The sequence below is a fragment of the Lissotriton helveticus genome, chromosome 10 (genome assembly GCF_964261635.1).
Source record: "Lissotriton helveticus chromosome 10, aLisHel1.1, whole genome shotgun sequence".
Classification (NCBI taxonomy): Eukaryota; Metazoa; Chordata; class Amphibia; order Caudata; family Salamandridae; genus Lissotriton; species Lissotriton helveticus.
The window spans coordinates 1,218,737,460-1,218,757,157 of NC_136071.1; the positions used below are offsets into that span (position 1 = coordinate 1,218,737,460).

Sequence of the window (19,698 nt, forward strand, 5' to 3'; positions counted from 1 at the left end):
GGCACTTCTCAGCTGTACTTTTGATGGGAGGGTGCGGGCACTTCTTCGCTGTACTTTTGATGGGAGAGTGCCGGCACTTCCAGGTGTACTTTTGGTGGGAGAGTGCGGGCACTTCTCAGCTGTACTTTTGATGTGAGAGTGCGGGCACTTCTCAGCTGTACTTTTGATGGGAGAGTGCGGGCACTTCTCAGCTGTACTTTTGATGGGAGAGTGCGGGCACTTCTCAGCTGTACTTTTGATGGGAGAGGCCGGCACTTCTCAGCTGTACTTTTGATGGGAGAGTGCGGGCACTTCTCAGCTGTACTTTTGATGGGAGAGTGCCGGCACTTCCAGCTGTACTTTTGATGGGAGGGTGCTGGCACTTCTCAGCTGTACTTTTGATGGGAGAGTGCCGGCACTTCTCAGCTGTACTTTTGATGGGAGAGTGCGGGCACTTCCAGATGTACTTTTGATGGGAGAGTGCCGGCACTTCTCAGCTGTACTTTTGATGGGAGAGTGTCGGCACTTCTCAGCTGTACTTTTGATGGGAGAGTGCCGGCACTTCTCAGCTGTACTTTTGATAGGAGAGTGTCGGCACTTCTCAGCAGTACTTTTGATGGGAGAGTGCCGGCACTTCTCAGCTGTACTTTTGATGGGAGAGTGTCGGCACTTCTCAGCTGTACTTTTGATGGGAGAGTGCTGGCACTTCTCAGCTGTACTTTTGATGGGAGAGTGTCGGCACTTCTCAGCTGTGCTTTTGATGGGATAGTGCGGGCACTTCCAGATGTACTTTTGATGGGAGAGTGCGGGCACTTCTCAGCTGTACTTTTGATGGGAGAGTGTCGGCACTTCTCAGCTGTACTTTTGATGGGAGAGTGTCGGCACTTCTCAGCTGTACTTTTGATGGGAGAGTGTCGGCACTTCTCAGCTGTACTTTTGATGGGAGAGTGCCGGCACTTCTCAGCTGTACTTTTGATGGGAGAGTGTCGGCACTTCTCAGCTGTACTTTTGATGGGAGAGTGTCGGCACTTCTCAGCTGTACTTTTGATGGGAGAGGCCGGCACTTCTCAGCTGTACTTTTGATGGGAGAGTGCCGGCACTTCCAGCTGTACTTTTGATGGGAGGGTGCTGGCACTTCTCAGCTGTACTTTTGATGGGAGAGTGCCGGCACTTCTCAGCTGTACTTTTGATGGGAGAGTGCGGGCACTTCCAGATGTACTTTTGATGGGAGAGTGCCGGCACTTCTCAGCTGTACTTTTGATGGGAGAGTGTCGGCACTTCTCAGCTGTACTTTTGATGGGAGAGTGCCGGCACTTCTCAGCTGTACTTTTGATGGGAGAGTGCCGGCACTTCTCAGCTGTACTTTTGATGGGAGAGTGCGGGCACTTCTCAGCTGTACTTTTGATGGGAGAGTGTCGGCACTTCTCAGCTGTGCTTTTGATGGGATAGTGCGGGCACTTCCAGATGTACTTTTGATGGGAGAGTGCGGGCACTTCTCAGCTGTACTTTTGATGGGAGAGTGTCGGCACTTCTCAGCTGTACTTTTGATGGGAGAGTGCCGGCACTTCTCAGCTGTACTTTTGATGGGAGAGTGCGGGCACTTCTTCGCTGTACTTTTGATGGGAGAGTGCCGGCACTTCCAGGTGTACTTTTGGTGGGAGAGTGCGGGCACTTCTCAGCTGTACTTTTGATGTGAGAGTGCGGGCACTTCTCAGCTGTACTTTTAATGGGAGAGTGCGGGCACTTCTCAGCTGTACTTTTGATGGGAGAGTGCGGGCACTTCTCAGCTGTACTTTTGATGGGAGAGGCCGGCACTTCTCAGCTGTACTTTTGATGGGAGAGTGCGGGCACTTCTCAGCTGTACTTTTGATGGGAGAGTGCCGGCACTTCCAGCTGTACTTTTGATGGGAGGGTGCTGGCACTTCTCAGCTGTACTTTTGATGGGAGAGTGCCGGCACTTCTCAGCTGTACTTTTGATGGGAGAGTGCGGGCACTTCCAGATGTACTTTTGATGGGAGAGTGCCGGCACTTCTCAGCTGTACTTTTGATGGGAGAGTGTCGGCACTTCTCAGCTGTACTTTTGATGGGAGAGTGCCGGCACTTCTCAGCTGTACTTTTGATGGGAGAGTGTCGGCACTTCTCAGCTGTGCTTTTGATGGGATAGTGCGAGCACTTCCAGATGTACTTTTGATGGGAGAGTGCGGGCACTTCTCAGCTGTACTTTTGATGGGAGAGTGCCGGCACTTCTCAGCTGTACTTTTGATGGGAGAGTGCCGGCACTTCTCAGCTGTACTTTTGATGGGAGAGTGCCGGCACTTCTCAGCTGTACTTTTGATGGGAGAGTGCCGGCACTTCCAGGTGAAAGCAGGCCCTCCGGTTCAGGCACCTGCACCTTTCTTGCACCAGGGGCGTGAAGTGCCCGGGGCTGTGCGAGGTTCCTGCGGAGGACGTGACACGCGCCTGGTGAGGGAGTGCCCGGCTGACACCGGAGCCTCTGAGGCCAGTCGAGGTGCGAGGGGAGGAGAGAGGAGCTAGAGAGGGAGAGGGCAGCGGAGGCCTCTAGGCGCTGAGAGACTCGTCCTGAGCGCAGGTGAGACCGACAGCAGGGGGTCTGGGGGTGAGGGTCACACTGCAGGGGGGTCTGAGGCCAGTCGAGGTGCGAGGGGAGGAGAGAGGAGCTATAGAGGGAGAGGGCAGCGGAGGCCTCTAGGCGCTGAGACCCGTCCAGAGCGCAGGTAGGGTGACCGACCGTCCGTAAATTAAAGGTGACGATCACTCTTTCGGACACCTTTTGTCCGTACTTTGGGGGTTACAGGGGCCTGCACTGATGACCTGTGAGAACTCTGCCAGCTGGGGCCCGTGCTGGGGCCACTGGCCCCTCCTCTGTGCTGGGGCCCCTCCTCTGTGCTGGGGCCCCTCGCCCCTCCTCTGTGCTGGGGCCCCTCGCCCCTCCTCTGTGCTGGGGCCCCTCCTCTGTGCTGGGGCCCCTCGCCCCTCCTCTGTGCTGGGGCCCCTCCTCTGTGCTGGGGCCCCTCGCCCCTCCTCTGTGCTGGGGCCCCTCCCCTGTGCTGGGGCCCCTCCTCTGTGCTGGGGCCCCTCCTCTGTGCTGGGGCCCCCTCGCCCCTCCTCTGTGCTGGGGCCCCTCCTCTGTGCTGGGGCCCCTCGCCCCTCCTCTGTGCTGGGGCCCCTCCTCTGTGCTGGGGCCCCTGGCCCCTCCTCTGTGCTGGGGCCCCCTCGCCCCTCCTCTGTGCTGGGGCCCCTCGCCCCTCCTCTGTGCTGGGGCCCCTCCTCTGTGCTGGGGCCCCTCGCACTGGGCCCCCACTGTCAGTCTGTCTGCAGCAGATTGACAGTATGACAGTGCGCCAGTCTGGGCAGTTAAGGCAGGCGGTGGCCTGGAGGCAAGGGAAACAAGCACTGACAAAGCCAAAGTGTCCCGCCTGGGTGAGGTCTGTGGCTCTGTCATATTTGAAAGCAGCGATGGTTGAGCTCCTTCCAGTCGGTCCAGGAGGGCAGCGCACACGTGACGTGTGCTTGCAACATCCCTGGATCCTTCGTCCTTCAGTGGAGTGGACTCTCAAGATGTCCACTTGGTCAGATGTATGAATTAGACCGACTCATAATCTGTTTATTCCTATCATTATGTGTGAGTCATTGTCCCAGTTCTCCTCGGAGTCATCGAGGGATGCAGAGGAGAGCCAATCACAGGACGAGTTCATCACCTGCAGGCTGAGAGCTGACGTCTTTAGTGTCCAGGCTTCAGAGCGCACGTGAGACGCCTTCAACGCCAGCTCACACGGCCACCGTGTGACGTGCCACAATCATCACCACAAGCAACGCCTCGGTTAGAAACCGAAAACCAATGACTGCGTCATAAAGGGGACTTGGACAGAACAAGACAGCGTCGCTTAAAGACGCCTCTGGTGGAGAAATGATGGCGTCATCGGTCAGAGAGCCCCCGATGGAATGACAGAGAGTCTTGGGGGCATATTACAAAGAATAAGCGATAATCATCGCTAAGCTTGGTTAGCGGCAATAATTTTATCGCCGTGCTTCGCCTATTTTTATCGCTTCGGAACCTTGCAATTATCAAGGTTTATCGCAAATGCGATAAAAAACGGCCGCAATGCATGAATATCGCTGAAAAGTCCGCGATATTCATGCATTACCGAGCTAATGCTCTTAGCCATGTGATCCACCTCCCATTGGATAACATGGCTAAGAACTGCTCAGGGCAGGCGTTAGCTTTTGGAGATAATCGCGCCTAGCGCGAATATCTCCAAAAGTAGGTAATAGGAGATAGCGATGTTAGCGACTGTTTCCGGTCGCTAACATCTTGGCACGCCCATTTTGCATGTCATTAGTGATAAATATCTCTGACATGCAAAGTGGGGCCCAAGATGGTCGTTATCTCCTACTAGCTGTCGCTAACTGGTGTTAGCGACAGCTAGGTAATAGGGAGATAAAATTATCGCCGCTTTAGCGGGAACAATTCCTGCTAAAGCGGCGATAAGGCCCTTGGTAATATGCCCCTTGGTTTGCCCACCTAAACGCCCACAATTCATGCAAGGTGCCTCAGCACAGAGTGTTCCTGCCTTCCCACTAACCATGCCTGAACATTCCATGTACATGTTATACATACAGAGGGGATGTCAGACATGTGAGGCACATCACTTGCAGCCTATTACACCTGAAGTGTGGAGAGCAAACGTTGGCTTCAAGAGTCAGACTTTTTGAACCAAATAGAGGCTGCTATTGAAAGGCAAAAGCCGCTCTTTTACCGCACGATGTGGAAGGGAGCATTCCTGTCGGTGGCAGAGCGCCCTGACCGGCTGACTTCAGGCCATCACCTAAAGAAACGTGACATGTTCCGTCATATGAAAGGACATGGGGCCAGATTTACAAGACCCTTGCGCCTCTTTTGCGCCGCCGTTGCGTCACTTTTGTGACGCAAAAGATGCGCCATGGTGCGGGCTATTTACAACGTGACGCATCTGGGAGATGGAGACGTTTCTGCACAGAGGGGGCGTTCCTGCGCAGGAACGCCTCCTAAAAGTGCCTGAGTGAAATCTACAAGATTTCACTCAGTCACTTTTAGGCCCATGCTGAGTCAAAACCCTGCGCCTGCTTGAAGCAGGCGTGAGGATTGACGCAACATTGGAAGAATAGGCACCCCAGAGTACTGCTGGAGCTGCGTCAACTCCAGCAATGCGACACCTTTACGGCACAGATGCATCTGTGCCGTTTTTGCGCTGCATTGTAAATGTGGCACATCACGGGTGGCAGAGCTGCGGCGTCAATTACTGGTGCATCCCTGTTAATTTGCAGGGATGCGCCAGTAATTGTAAATATGCCCCATGGGTTTTAAAATGCCCGCTCGCTGCTGCCTTCTAGGAGCGTCTCTGCGTGGCAGCTATGCGTGCTTTCAAGCTCCTCGTTTTATTATTTCATCTTTAATCTTGTCGTCCACTCTTTTTTTTCTTTCAAATCCATGAGATATCATGAAAGCATTTCAGATCAGTGGTGAATCATAAAGGAAGTTCCTCAGACATGTACATAAGTACAAAGCGGAAGGTCCAATAAACTCACGAGTTAAGTTCATTTTAGCAACATTCGTATAAATCCCAGTTTTTAGTCTTCTCGCCGCTGCGGTAATATTCTGTTTATTTGATGGTCCATCTCACCGTGTAGGTTTCTGACAAGGTTTTTTCCCATCAGAAATGACACGCTGGAGTTATGTGTGGAGTGCCAGCAAACTTCGCCTCCACACTTAAAACAAGCATTTACACTGCAATAGGTCTTTTATTTACGCGAGACCTATTGCATTGTAATGACTGGCCTCACCGACAATGGGAGGGAGGGAGAAGACACGGACAACAGGAGGCCGGGCTGGGGGGTTAAAGGAGGCACCAAAGCATGTCGCGCCTGAGGAGGAGATCCTCTTTAACCGCATCGCTGCGACGGCTATTACGCCGAAGCGCTAAGTCACCAGCCGCGGTTGCGCTGTGCTTATGACGGAGCAGTTCCGTCATGGCTCGGCCCGCTCAATGGAACGCCCAGCGCAGGCCCGGAATCCGCGCCGCGCAGGCGTGGCGGTCGGGCAATGACGGAACCGCTCCGTCATCAGCACAGTGCGACCGTGGCTGATGACGGAGCGGTTCCGTCATCAGCATAGAAAGGGTTAAAGAAAATAGCGCTCACAGTCTAAAATATCATGTTCCGTATAACAACCGAGGTAAAGGGGCCAGTGACAAATGAAGAGGAGGCGGTTCTAAGGAGGGACTAACATGTCGATTTCCGCATCAGAAGCCCACATTTAGGACTGACAATGACACAAGCCAATTGCAAATTTGGGCGCAGAGTGGGCGGGGCTTCCATTAGTTACTCCACCACAAGTCTGGCAGAGCAGCGCAGGCGCGCTGGTTCTAGGCTCGACCTAAAAAAAATTAACATATTAGATGGAAGTAGCAGTTACTTTTAAAGAACAGGCGTATGCAGACGTCACGCATTTGTTCAAGTTAGAGTTTTTGGCATTGAAAATAACAATGTTTACCTGATTCCTAATATAAACTTATTTTGACTTACACTTATGTTGGTTGTCTCTTTACTTATATATCATTGCACAATCTCCTCTGATGCGTCTGTAAAACGAACCTTTTGTCCCGAAGTTTTGTCCTGAATTTTTACACTCACCGTTCTGAATTTGCACCCATGCCAGTTGGTCACCCTAAGCGCAGGTGAGACCCAGAGCATGGGGGGGCTGGGGGTGGGGGCCTGGGGGTGAGGGTCCACACTGCAGGGAGGGAGGGGGGCAGACCAAGAGCAGCAAGGGGGGTGAGAGTGTGCTGATGCGCTGCCCCAGAGGTGGGGGGATGAAGGGTGCAGTGTGCGTGTTGTGTGTCTGTAGGTGGGGGGATGAAGGGCGCAGTGTGCGTGTTGTGTGTCTGTAGGTGAGGAGGGATGAAGGGCGCAGTGTGTGTGTTGTGTGTCTGTAGGTGAGGAGGGATGAAGGGGCAGTGTGTGTGTTGTGTGTCTGTAAGTGAGGAGGGATGAAGGGCGCAGTGTGCGTGTTGTGTGTCTGTAGGTGAGGAGGGATGAAGGGCGCAGTGTGCGTGTTGTGTGTCTGTAGGTGAGGAGGGATGAAGGGTGCAGTGTGTGTGTTGTGTGTCTGTAGGTGAGGAGGGATGAAGGGTGCAGTGTGCGTGTTGTGTGTCTGTAGGTGAGGAGGGATGAAGGGGCAGTGTGTGTGTTGTGTGTCTGTAGGTGAGGAGGGATGAAGGGGCAGTGTGTGTGTTGTGTGTCTGTAGGTGAGGAGGGATGAAGGGCGCAGTGTGCGTGTTGTGTGTCTGTAGGTGAGGAGGGATGAAGGGGCAGTGTGTGTGTTGTGTGTCTGTAGGTGAGGAGGGATGAAGGGGCAGTGTGTGTGTTGTGTGTCTGTAAGTGAGGAGGGATGAAGGGCGCAGTGTGCGTGTTGTGTGTCTGTAGGTGAGGAGGGATGAAGGGTGCAGTGTGCGTGTTGTGTGTCTGTAGGTGAGGAGGGATGAAGGGTGCAGTGTGTGTGTTGTGTGTCTGTAGGTGAGGAGGGATGAAGGGCGCAGTGTGCGTGTTGTGTGTCTGTAGGTGAGGAGGGATGAAGGGTGCAGTGTGCGTGTTGTGTGTCTGTAGGTGAGGAGGGATGAAGGGTGCAGTGTGCGTGTTGTGTGTCTGTAGGTGAGTGAGGAGGGATGAAGGGTGCAGTGTGTGTGTTGTGTGTCTGTAGGTGAGTGAGGAGGGATGAAGGGCGCAGTGTGTGTGTTGTGTGTCTGTGAGTGAGGAGGGATGAAGGGCGCAGTGTGTGTGTTGTGTGTCTGTAGGTGAGGAGGGATGAAGGGTGCAGTGTGCGTGTTGTGTGTCTGTGAGTGAGGAGGGATGAAGGGTGCAGTGTGCGTGTTGTGTGTCTGTAGGTGAGGAGGGATGAAGGGCGCAGTGTGTGTGTTGTGTGTCTGTAGGTGAGGAGGGATGAAGGGTGCAGTGTGTGTGTTGTGTGTCTGTGAGTGAGGAGGGATGAAGGGCGCAGTGTGTGTGTTGTGTGTCTGTAAGTGAGGAGGGATGAAGGGTGCAGTGTGCGTGTTGTGTGTCTGTAAGTGAGGAGGGATGAAGGGCGCAGTGTGCGTGTTGTGTGTCTGTAGGTGAGGAGGGATGAAGGGGCAGTGTGTGTGTTGTGTGTCTGTAGGTGAGGAGGGATGAAGGGGCAGTGCGTGTGTTGTGTGTCTGTAAGTGAGGAGGGATGAAGGGCGCAGTGTGCGTGTTGTGTGTCTGTAGGTGAGGAGGGATGAAGGGCGCAGTGTGCGTGTTGTGTGTCTGTAGGTGAGGAGGGATGAAGGGTGCAGTGTGCGTGTTGTGTGTCTGTAGGTGAGGAGGGATGAAGGGTGCAGTGTGCGTGTTGTGTGTCTGTAGGTGAGTGAGGAGGGATGAAGGGTGCAGTGTGTGTGTTGTGTGTCTGTAGGTGAGTGAGGAGGGATGAAGGGCGCAGTGTGTGTGTTGTGTGTCTGTGAGTGAGGAGGGATGAAGGGCGCAGTGTGCGTGTTGTGTGTCTGTGAGTGAGGAGGGATGAAGGGTGCAGTGTGTGTGTTGTGTGTCTGTGAGTGAGGAGGGATGAAGGGCGCAGTGTGTGTGTTGTGTCTGTAAGTGAGGAGGGATGAAGGGCGCAGTGTGCGTGTTGTGTGTCTGTAGGTGAGGAGGGATGAAGGGGGCAGTGTGTGTGTTGTGTGTCTGTAGGTGAGGAGGGATGAAGGGTGCAGTGTGTGTGTTGTGTGTCTGTGAGTGAGGAGGGATGAAGGGCGCAGTGTGCGTGTTGTGTGTCTGTGAGTGAGGAGGGATGAAGGTCGCAGTGTGCGTGTTGTGTGTCTGTAGGTGAGTGAGGAGGGATGAAGGTCGCAGTGTGCGTGTTGTGTGTCTGTAGGTGAGGAGGGATGAAGGGCGCAGTGTGCGTGTTGTGTGTCTGTAGGTGAGGAGGGATGAAGGGCGCAGTGTGTGTGTTGTGTGTCTGTAGGTGAGGAGGGATGAAGGGGCAGTGTGTGTGTTGTGTGTCTGTAAGTGAGGAGGGATGAAGGGCGCAGTGTGCGTGTTGTGTGTCTGTAGGTGAGGAGGGATGAAGGGCGCAGTGTGCGTGTTGTGTGTCTGTAGGTGAGGAGGGATGAAGGGTGCAGTGTGTGTGTTGTGTGTCTGTAGGTGAGGAGGGATGAAGGGTGCAGTGTGCGTGTTGTGTGTCTGTAGGTGAGGAGGGATGAAGGGGCAGTGTGTGTGTTGTGTGTCTGTAGGTGAGGAGGGATGAAGGGGCAGTGTGTGTGTTGTGTGTCTGTAGGTGAGGAGGGATGAAGGGCGCAGTGTGCGTGTTGTGTGTCTGTAGGTGAGGAGGGATGAAGGGGCAGTGTGTGTGTTGTGTGTCTGTAGGTGAGGAGGGATGAAGGGGCAGTGTGTGTGTTGTGTGTCTGTAAGTGAGGAGGGATGAAGGGCGCAGTGTGCGTGTTGTGTGTCTGTAGGTGAGGAGGGATGAAGGGTGCAGTGTGCGTGTTGTGTGTCTGTAGGTGAGGAGGGATGAAGGGTGCAGTGTGTGTGTTGTGTGTCTGTAGGTGAGGAGGGATGAAGGGCGCAGTGTGCGTGTTGTGTGTCTGTAGGTGAGGAGGGATGAAGGGTGCAGTGTGCGTGTTGTGTGTCTGTAGGTGAGGAGGGATGAAGGGTGCAGTGTGCGTGTTGTGTGTCTGTAGGTGAGTGAGGAGGGATGAAGGGTGCAGTGTGTGTGTTGTGTGTCTGTAGGTGAGTGAGGAGGGATGAAGGGCGCAGTGTGTGTGTTGTGTGTCTGTGAGTGAGGAGGGATGAAGGGCGCAGTGTGTGTGTTGTGTGTCTGTAGGTGAGGAGGGATGAAGGGTGCAGTGTGCGTGTTGTGTGTCTGTGAGTGAGGAGGGATGAAGGGTGCAGTGTGCGTGTTGTGTGTCTGTAGGTGAGGAGGGATGAAGGGCGCAGTGTGTGTGTTGTGTGTCTGTAGGTGAGGAGGGATGAAGGGTGCAGTGTGTGTGTTGTGTGTCTGTGAGTGAGGAGGGATGAAGGGCGCAGTGTGTGTGTTGTGTGTCTGTAAGTGAGGAGGGATGAAGGGTGCAGTGTGCGTGTTGTGTGTCTGTAAGTGAGGAGGGATGAAGGGCGCAGTGTGCGTGTTGTGTGTCTGTAGGTGAGGAGGGATGAAGGGGCAGTGTGTGTGTTGTGTGTCTGTAGGTGAGGAGGGATGAAGGGGCAGTGCGTGTGTTGTGTGTCTGTAAGTGAGGAGGGATGAAGGGCGCAGTGTGCGTGTTGTGTGTCTGTAGGTGAGGAGGGATGAAGGGCGCAGTGTGCGTGTTGTGTGTCTGTAGGTGAGGAGGGATGAAGGGTGCAGTGTGCGTGTTGTGTGTCTGTAGGTGAGGAGGGATGAAGGGTGCAGTGTGCGTGTTGTGTGTCTGTAGGTGAGTGAGGAGGGATGAAGGGTGCAGTGTGTGTGTTGTGTGTCTGTAGGTGAGTGAGGAGGGATGAAGGGCGCAGTGTGTGTGTTGTGTGTCTGTGAGTGAGGAGGGATGAAGGGCGCAGTGTGCGTGTTGTGTGTCTGTGAGTGAGGAGGGATGAAGGGTGCAGTGTGTGTGTTGTGTGTCTGTGAGTGAGGAGGGATGAAGGGCGCAGTGTGTGTGTTGTGTCTGTAAGTGAGGAGGGATGAAGGGCGCAGTGTGCGTGTTGTGTGTCTGTAGGTGAGGAGGGATGAAGGGGGCAGTGTGTGTGTTGTGTGTCTGTAGGTGAGGAGGGATGAAGGGTGCAGTGTGTGTGTTGTGTGTCTGTGAGTGAGGAGGGATGAAGGGCGCAGTGTGCGTGTTGTGTGTCTGTGAGTGAGGAGGGATGAAGGTCGCAGTGTGCGTGTTGTGTGTCTGTAGGTGAGTGAGGAGGGATGAAGGTCGCAGTGTGCGTGTTGTGTGTCTGTAGGTGAGGAGGGATGAAGGGTGCAGTGTGTGTGTTGTGTGTCTGTAGGTGAGGAGGGATGAAGGGCGCAGTGTGTGTGTTGTGTGTCTGTAGGTGAGGAGGGATGAAGGGGCAGTGTGTGTGTTGTGTGTCTGTAGGTGAGGAGGGATGAAGGGTGCAGTGTGTGTGTTGTGTGTCTGTGAGTGAGGAGGGATGAAGGGAGCAGTGTGCGTGTTGTGTGTCTGTAGGTGAGGAGGGATGAAGGGTGCAGTGTCCGTGTTGTGTGTCTGTAGGTGAGGAGGGATGAAGGGGCAGTGTGTGTGTTGTGTGTCTGTAGGTGAGGAGGGATGAAGGGTGCAGTGTGTGTGTTGTGTGTCTGTAGGTGAGGAGGGATGAAGGGTGCAGTGTCCGTGTTGTGTGTCTGTAGGTGAGGAGGGATGAAGGGTGCAGTGTCCGTGTTGTGTGTCTGTAGGTGAGGAGGGATGAAGGGTGCAGTGTGCGTGTTGTGTGTCTGTAAGTGAGGAGGGATGAAGGGCGCAGTGTGCGTGTTGTGTGTCTGTGAGTGAGGAGGGATGAAGGGTGCAGTGTGCGTGTTGTGTGTCTGTAGGTGAGGAGGGATGAAGGGTGCAGTGTGTGTGTTGTGTGTCTGTAGGTGAGGAGGGATGAAGGGTGCAGTGTGTGTGTTGTGTGTCTGTGAGTGAGGAGGGATGAAGGGTGCAGTGTCCGTGTTGTGTGTCTGTAGGTGAGGAGGGATGAAGGGTGCAGTGTGCGTGTTGTGTGTCTGTAAGTGAGGAGGGATGAAGGGCGCAGTGTGCGTGTTGTGTGTCTGTAGGTGAGGAGGGATGAAGGGCGCAGTGTGCGTGTTGTGTGTCTGTAGGTGAGGAGGGATGAAGGGCGCAGTGTGTGTGCTGTGTGTCTGTGAGTGAGGAGGGATGAAGGGCGCAGTGTGCGTGTTGTGTGTCTGTAGGTGAGTGAGGAGGGATGAAGGGTGCAGTGTGTGTGTTGTGTGTCTGTAGGTGAGTGAGGAGGGATGAAGGGCGCAGTGTGTGTGTTGTGTGTCTGTGAGTGAGGAGGGATGAAGGGCGCAGTGTGTGTGTTGTGTGTCTGTAGGTGAGGAGGGATGAAGGGTGCAGTGTGCGTGTTGTGTGTCTGTGAGTGAGGAGGGATGAAGGGTGCAGTGTGCGTGTTGTGTGTCTGTAGGTGAGGAGGGATGAAGGGCGCAGTGTGTGTGTTGTGTGTCTGTAGGTGAGGAGGGATGAAGGGTGCAGTGTGTGTGTTGTGTGTCTGTGAGTGAGGAGGGATGAAGGGCGCAGTGTGTGTGTTGTGTGTCTGTAAGTGAGGAGGGATGAAGGGTGCAGTGTGCGTGTTGTGTGTCTGTAAGTGAGGAGGGATGAAGGGCGCAGTGTGCGTGTTGTGTGTCTGTAGGTGAGGAGGGATGAAGGGGCAGTGTGTGTGTTGTGTGTCTGTAGGTGAGGAGGGATGAAGGGGCAGTGTGTGTGTTGTGTGTCTGTAAGTGAGGAGGGATGAAGGGCGCAGTGTGCGTGTTGTGTGTCTGTAGGTGAGGAGGGATGAAGGGCGCAGTTTGCGTGTTGTGTGTCTGTAGGTGAGGAGGGATGAAGGGTGCAGTGTGCGTGTTGTGTGTCTGTAGGTGAGGAGGGATGAAGGGTGCAGTGTGCGTGTTGTGTGTCTGTAGGTGAGTGAGGAGGGATGAAGGGTGCAGTGTGTGTGTTGTGTGTCTGTAGGTGAGTGAGGAGGGATGAAGGGCGCAGTGTGTGTGTTGTGTGTCTGTGAGTGAGGAGGGATGAAGGGCGCAGTGTGCGTGTTGTGTGTCTGTGAGTGAGGAGGGATGAAGGGTGCAGTGTGTGTGTTGTGTGTCTGTGAGTGAGGAGGGATGAAGGGCGCAGTGTGTGTGTTGTGTCTGTAAGTGAGGAGGGATGAAGGGCGCAGTGTGCGTGTTGTGTGTCTGTAGGTGAGGAGGGATGAAGGGTGCAGTGTGTGTGTTGTGTGTCTGTAGGTGAGGAGGGATGAAGGGTGCAGTGTGTGTGTTGTGTGTCTGTGAGTGAGGAGGGATGAAGGGCGCAGTGTGCGTGTTGTGTGTCTGTGAGTGAGGAGGGATGAAGGTCGCAGTGTGCGTGTTGTGTGTCTGTAGGTGAGTGAGGAGGGATGAAGGTCGCAGTGTGCGTGTTGTGTGTCTGTAGGTGAGGAGGGATGAAGGGTGCAGTGTGTGTGTTGTGTGTCTGTAGGTGAGGAGGGATGAAGGGCGCAGTGTGTGTGTTGTGTGTCTGTAGGTGAGGAGGGATGAAGGGCGCAGTGTGTGTGTTGTGTGTCTGTAGGTGAGGAGGGATGAAGGGTGCAGTGTGTGTGTTGTGTGTCTGTGAGTGAGGAGGGATGAAGGGAGCAGTGTGCGTGTTGTGTGTCTGTAGGTGAGGAGGGATGAAGGGTGCAGTGTCCGTGTTGTGTGTCTGTAGGTGAGGAGGGATGAAGGGCGCAGTGTGCGTGTTGTGTGTCTGTAGGTGAGGAGGGATGAAGGGGCAGTGTGTGTGTTGTGTGTCTGTAGGTGAGGAGGGATGAAGGGTGCAGTGTGTGTGTTGTGTGTCTGTAGGTGAGGAGGGATGAAGGGCGCAGTGTCCGTGTTGTGTGTCTGTAGGTGAGGAGGGATGAAGGGTGCAGTGTCCGTGTTGTGTGTCTGTAGGTGAGGAGGGATGAAGGGTGCAGTGTGCGTGTTGTGTGTCTGTAAGTGAGGAGGGATGAAGGGCGCAGTGTGCGTGTTGTGTGTCTGTGAGTGAGGAGGGATGAAGGGTGCAGTGTGCGTGTTGTGTGTCTGTAGGTGAGGAGGGATGAAGGGTGCAGTGTGTGTGTTGTGTGTCTGTAGGTGAGGAGGGATGAAGGGTGCAGTGTGTGTGTTGTGTGTCTGTGAGTGAGGAGGGATGAAGGGTGCAGTGTCCGTGTTGTGTGTCTGTAGGTGAGGAGGGATGAAGGGTGCAGTGTGCGTGTTGTGTGTCTGTAAGTGAGGAGGGATGAAGGGCGCAGTGTGCGTGTTGTGTGTCTGTAGGTGAGGAGGGATGAAGGGCGCAGTGTGCGTGTTGTGTGTCTGTAGGTGAGGAGGGATGAAGGGCGCAGTGTGTGTGCTGTGTGTCTGTGAGTGAGGAGGGATGAAGGGCGCAGTGTGCGTGTTGTGTGTCTGTAGGTGAGGAGGGATGAAGGGTGCAGTGTGCGTGTTGTGTGTCTGTAAGTGAGGAGGGATGAAGGGCGCAGTGTGCGTGTTGTGTGTCTGTAGGTGAGGAGGGATGAAGGGCGCAGTGTGGGTGTTGTGTGTCTGTAAGTGAGGAGGGATGAAGGGCGCAGTGTGCGTGTTGTGTGTCTGTAGGTGAGGAGGGATGAAGGGCGCAGTGTGCGTGTTGTGTGTCTGTACGTAAGTGAGGAGGGATGAAGGGCGCAGTGTGCGTGTTGTGTGTCTGTAGGTGAGGAGGGATGAAGGGTGCAGTGTGCATGTTGTGCTCCTCCGTGGGTGGTGGGGCGGGAGAGGCCCCCCTCGGGGTCTGTGGAGGGGCGGGAGAGGCCCCCCTCTCGATCTGTGGTGGCGCGGGGGAGGCCCCCTCGGGGTCTGTGGGGGGGCAGGAGAGGCCCCCCTCGGGGTCTGTGGGGGGGCGGGAGAGGGCCCCCTCGGGGTCTGTGGGGGGGTGGGAGAGGGCCCCCTCGGGGTCTGTGGGGGGGTGGGAGAGGGCCCCCTCGGGGTCTGTGGGGGGGCGGGGGAGGGCCCCCTCGGGGTCTGTTGGGGGGCAGGAGAGGGCCCCCTCGGGGTCTGTGGGGGGGGCGGGAGAGGCCCCCCTCGGGGTCTGTGGGGGGGTGGGAGAGGGCCCCCTCGGGGTCTGTGGGGGGGCGGGAGAGGGCCCCCTCGGGGTCTGTGGGGGGGCAGGAGAGGGCCCCCTCGGGGTCTGTGGGGGGGCGGGAGAGGGCCCCCTCGGGGTCTGTGGGGGGGCGGGAGAGGGCCCCCTCGGGGTCTGTGGGGGGGTGGGAGAGGGCCCCCTCGGGGTCTGTGGGGGGGTGGGAGAGGTCCGTAAATTTCACGGACAGTCCGTAATTTGGACCTCACGTCCGTTGTCCGTGAGGATCCTTTTCACGGACGCCGTTTGTCCATAATTTTGGCCTCACAGGAAGCAGCGCTGCTCCCCGCGAGAAGCCTCCGCCCCTTGATGCTGGCGCCTCGCACTCCTCCTCGAAGCACTAGAGCAAAACGCTAATGCTGCAACTTTAGCAACGTTGGAAAACATTTTTTATAAAGAAGATTGTAAAATAAGTAAAAAAGTATGGGTTATCGTTCTTTCACTGTCTCGTCATTTTTTAACTGAAGTATTTTCAATATTATATTCAACAAAGCCATGGTTGCTGCTTTTTTTATTTTAAGCAACTAACAACCATTGACAAAGCCAATAGTCCCGGCTTGTTGTTGATGATCCTTGCTGCATTATATATCCGGATGCAATGACAGAAACAGCACAGTACCAGTCGGCGGGACACTATGCGAAGCGCAGATTTTTAGCCGAGGTGTTTTAACCTGCGCTCTTAATTACATCCAACACCCCCTTTGAAGAGACCCCCTAGTTTTGTTTACACCACTTAAAGCCCTGGAAACAACTCCATGTCACAGTCACCTCACATCCTGGCACTGTGCATCACGTGTGACTCACGACTTCTACGTTTTCAGACTGCCTACGTGCAGGGGCAGAGTGAACCCCACCCCACCCCTTGCTGTAGGAACTACAGCGAGGTGAAGTTCTTGGTGGGCCTCTTCTGTCTGCAACTCTGCAGGCAAAGGCTCAGCTCATAATGTGAAAAGGTGGGTGAGTAAGTAAGTGAAGGAATATGTGAATGGCTGGATGGATTAATGAAAGGATGAATGGATGAATGGAAGGGGGAATGTATAGATAATGAAAGAAAGGATGGATGGATGAGTGAATGAGTGGAAGGATGAATGAGAGAAAAGGTAAATAGATGGATGTATGGGTGGAAGGGTAGATGTATGGGTGGAAGGGTAGATGGATGGGTAAAAGTGTGGATGGGTGTGTGAAAGGATGGATGGATGAGTGAAAGCTTAGCTGAGGGGCGAGTGAATGGATGGATGGATGAGCGAAAGGATGGATGGATTGAATTGATAAGTGAAAGGCTGAATGGATGGATGGATGAGTGAAAGGGGGTAGGTGGACAAAAGAATGGATAGATGAGTGAAAAAGTGAAAGGGTGGATAGATGAGAGAATGGATGGATGAGTCATAGGATCAATGGATGGAATTAATGATTGGATGAGTAGATGGATGGGTGGGTGGATGGATGGATGGATGGATAAGTGAAAGGGAGGATGGGTGGAAGGATAAGTGACTTGGGTGGATGGATTGATGGATGGATAAGTGAAAGGGAGGATGGGTGAAAGGGTAAATGACTGGATGGATGAGTGAATAGATGGATGGGTGGAAGAGTGGATGGGGGATGGATGAGTGGAATGATGGATGGAAGGATATATGGTGGATAGGTTTGCAAATGGTTGAATATGTTTGGGTGTAAATGGGCAGATAGATGGAAGGACAGAATGAATGATGAAAGAATGAATGATGGATAAAAGAATGATTACACCTTGTAGCACCCATTATCTTAAGTAACATTTCCTATACATTGATTTTCACGTTTATATGAGTCATTGTCTCTATATAATGTGTGTGATGTAACGCACTCCGACCCCCTGCCCTACATACTTGGGATGAGTAACACTAAGAGAAATTAAATACACATGAGAGACGGTCTAAGTGAAGATGAGGGTCGCCACTGGAGGGTGGAAGCAAGGCCGGACGGGCCGGACCGGGCATCGGGTGTTTTCCTGGGAGGCTGGAAAGGGGGGGGGGGGCAGGTTTGTTACTGGGGGCTGGCACTGCAAAGTTCCTTGTATATCCAGTCGTATTCAATCAACAATAAAAGCGGCGAGTTTTTAATCGTCTAAGGCAGCAAGCTGCGGCCAGACTGAAAAACCGTGAAGTGCACGAAAGTCTCAACCCAATATAACCTTATTTTGACTTGTACTTAGGTGGTGGTCTATTTACTTACGTATACGCTATTGCGCGCCCACCTCTGACGTGTCTGTAAAACTTACCTTTTGTCCCGAACTTTTGTCCTGAATTTTTACACTCACCGGCCTGAATTTGCACCAATGCCAGTTGGTCACCCTACCTCGGGGTCTGTGGGGGGTGCGGGAGAGGGGCCCCTCGGGGTCTGTGGGGGGTGCCCGTCACCCCCAGGGTCTGGCTGGGGCAGAAACACAGAGGGGCAGATTTATGTTAACTGGCGCATCCCCAGGGATGCGCCAGTTAATGTGCGCCACAGTGCGCCACAGCTCCGCCACCCATGGTGCGCGGCATTTACAATGCGGCGCACCATGGGGCAAAAACGGCACAGATGCGTGACGCATCTGTGCCGTAAAGGTGGCGCATTGCTGGAGTTGCGTCGCAAGCGCGACGCAGCTCCAGCAAGGCTCGGGGGTGCCCCATCTTTACAATGCTGCGTCAAGACCTACGCCTGCTTCAAGCAGGCGCAGGGTTTTGACGCAGCATTGGCCTGAAAGTGACTGAGTGAAATCTCATAGATTTCACGCAGCCACTTTTGCGAGGCGCACCTGCCCCGGAACGCCCCCCCACCTCCGGAAGCCCACAAGCGGCGCAGGGCTTTACAACGTGACACATCTGCCTAGATGCGTCACGTTGTAAATCGTTCGTAGGGATGCGCCACGTTTACGCCGCGTTGCATGACGCAACAGCGGCGTAAACGTGGCGCAAGGGCCTCATAAATCTGCCCCAGAGTGTCTTCATTATTGTACCCGCTGTGGGAGGGGCGGGGTGTGAGGCTGGACTTTCAAAGGACACTGCAGCCAGAGACCCCCCAAACCGGTGCAGGCGTCCGGCCCGTCACCCCGCCCGCGGGCGCTGCCCCACCCCACCCCGGGCCCTCCCTGTGTCTCACCCCGCGCTCGGCGGGGGGTCTGGAGCCTCTCCCCCCCCCCCAGGGCTCTCAGCTCTGTAAAGACAATTTGCATAATGACAGCTGTTCCTAAACCGGTTCCCGAGGCTTGTTGTGTTGTCCTGGTTCAGGGCCCCCGGGCCCCCGGGCCCCCACCCTGCCTGTTCCTCACATTTGCATTCTGCATTCACTGTCCTCGTGAGGAGGCGTTTCTACATTTCATGAGATGGAATATAAAATAGTTTTGCAAAAGAAAAGCCGCACAGCCCCCCTAACCCCCCCCCAACCCCCCCCCCCCCCGGGACCCTGCCGAGGGCTGTGAATACCAAAGTCTGTCTTCATTTGTGATCTTATGCAACAAACCACAGGGAACAATAGGAGGAGAGTCGATGACACACGCGTCCTATGTACAGCGGGGGGGGGGGGGGGGCTCCTGGTCTCCGCTTCCGGTTCATTTCTAAAGTGACCCTCCAGCCTCTGTTCCCTTCACTCACCTCTCAGGGGTCTTCCAGGCCCCAAAACAGAATCAAAAGTGATTAAAGTGCCTTGTATTTTGTTTTCCTGTTCGAGATAAGCGCAGAGATAAGTGCCAGAAACCAGCTTTAGGCGACTTCTGGGACATCAGAATCATGAGCTGGACACCCCGATCACAAGACCGGGGGCTTCTCGCGGGATCAGCGCGTTATCGATTCCCTGATCAATGCCTGAAATCCTTTTTTTTTTTAAACCATTTTTATTGATTGCAAAAGAGAATATTTACAATACTGAAATCAAATTAATTATGCATACATATATATAAAAAAACTATACATATAGTAGTCATTGTGTATAAGAAAAAAAAAAGGAAAAAAAGGAAAGAAAGGAGAAGAAAAGAATAAAAAGAAATTGTAAATAACAATAAGTTCAGAAGTACAGAAGGAAAACCACCGTGCCGGTAGCGCAATACAATCAGGCATTTCATTGACAAATGATCCCCATATTTTTTCCCTTCGTTCTAATGCTTTTGGGCCTCTTAGTTTAGCCAGTGAGAGTTCCTTCGTATAAATTTCATGAATTAAATGCCACCAATCCATAACAGTTGGGGGTTCTTTTGAAATCCAAGTTCGCGCGATGGCCAATCTCGCACAGGAAAAAATAATTGTAATGAAGTCCTTAAACTTACTATTATTATCTTGGATATCAAGTAAGATTAAATGGGCAGATATAGTCGGAAAAGTTATTTGTTTTTTATTAAGAACATCAATTATTCCTGCCCAAAAGGTTGAAAGTTTCGGACATTGGTAGAGCATGTGTTCAATGGCAGCAGCTTCTTTATTACATTTTGGGCATTTGGTACGTTCATTAAAAGTATTACCAGATGTCCAGTTTGAGATTCTCTGTGGTGTATAGTATAATTGTGTAATTGTCCTATAAAATTGTAGCCTTAAGTTTGAAGAGTGAACAACTTGATATATTTGCTTAAGTGAGCTCGTAATCTGGTTGGAGTTGATATTAATTCCCAGCCTATTAGTCCATTTGTCTGCTATTTTCCCACAATCTCCAACATGGCCTTTATTCAGCAGAGTATAGCTTTTACTAATAAGAGATTTGGTACGATTCGAATAAATACATTGCAGAATGTCTGATTGTTCAACGCTCACAATTTTATTTTTGTGAATCAAAAAATCTCGTATCTGCATGTATTTAAAATACATATGGTCTTTAATCGTATATAGTATTTTTAATGTTTTGAAGCTTAGAAGACCTTCTGAACCATAAAGATCTCCTAAAG

At 53.4% G+C, this 19,698-nt stretch overlaps 1 protein-coding gene across 5 annotated transcripts in view; it reads left to right on the forward strand.

Moving 5' to 3' along the window:
- The first annotated feature begins 2,444 nt into the window (after positions 1–2,444).
- The window catches only part of LOC144784984 (NXPE family member 4-like), a 228,935-nt gene continuing 211,681 nt past the window's right edge, over positions 2,445–19,698 (forward strand). For 2 of the 5 annotated variants that reach the window (XM_078664104.1, XM_078664105.1), the window contains exon 1: positions 2,627–2,714. The gene's annotated coding sequence lies outside the window, so the exon portion shown is untranslated. Of the gene's footprint in view, positions 2,570–2,626; positions 2,715–19,698 lie in introns of those variants that run through there. The other 3 variants (XM_078664106.1, XM_078664107.1, XM_078664108.1) reach the window with 3 other exon arrangements.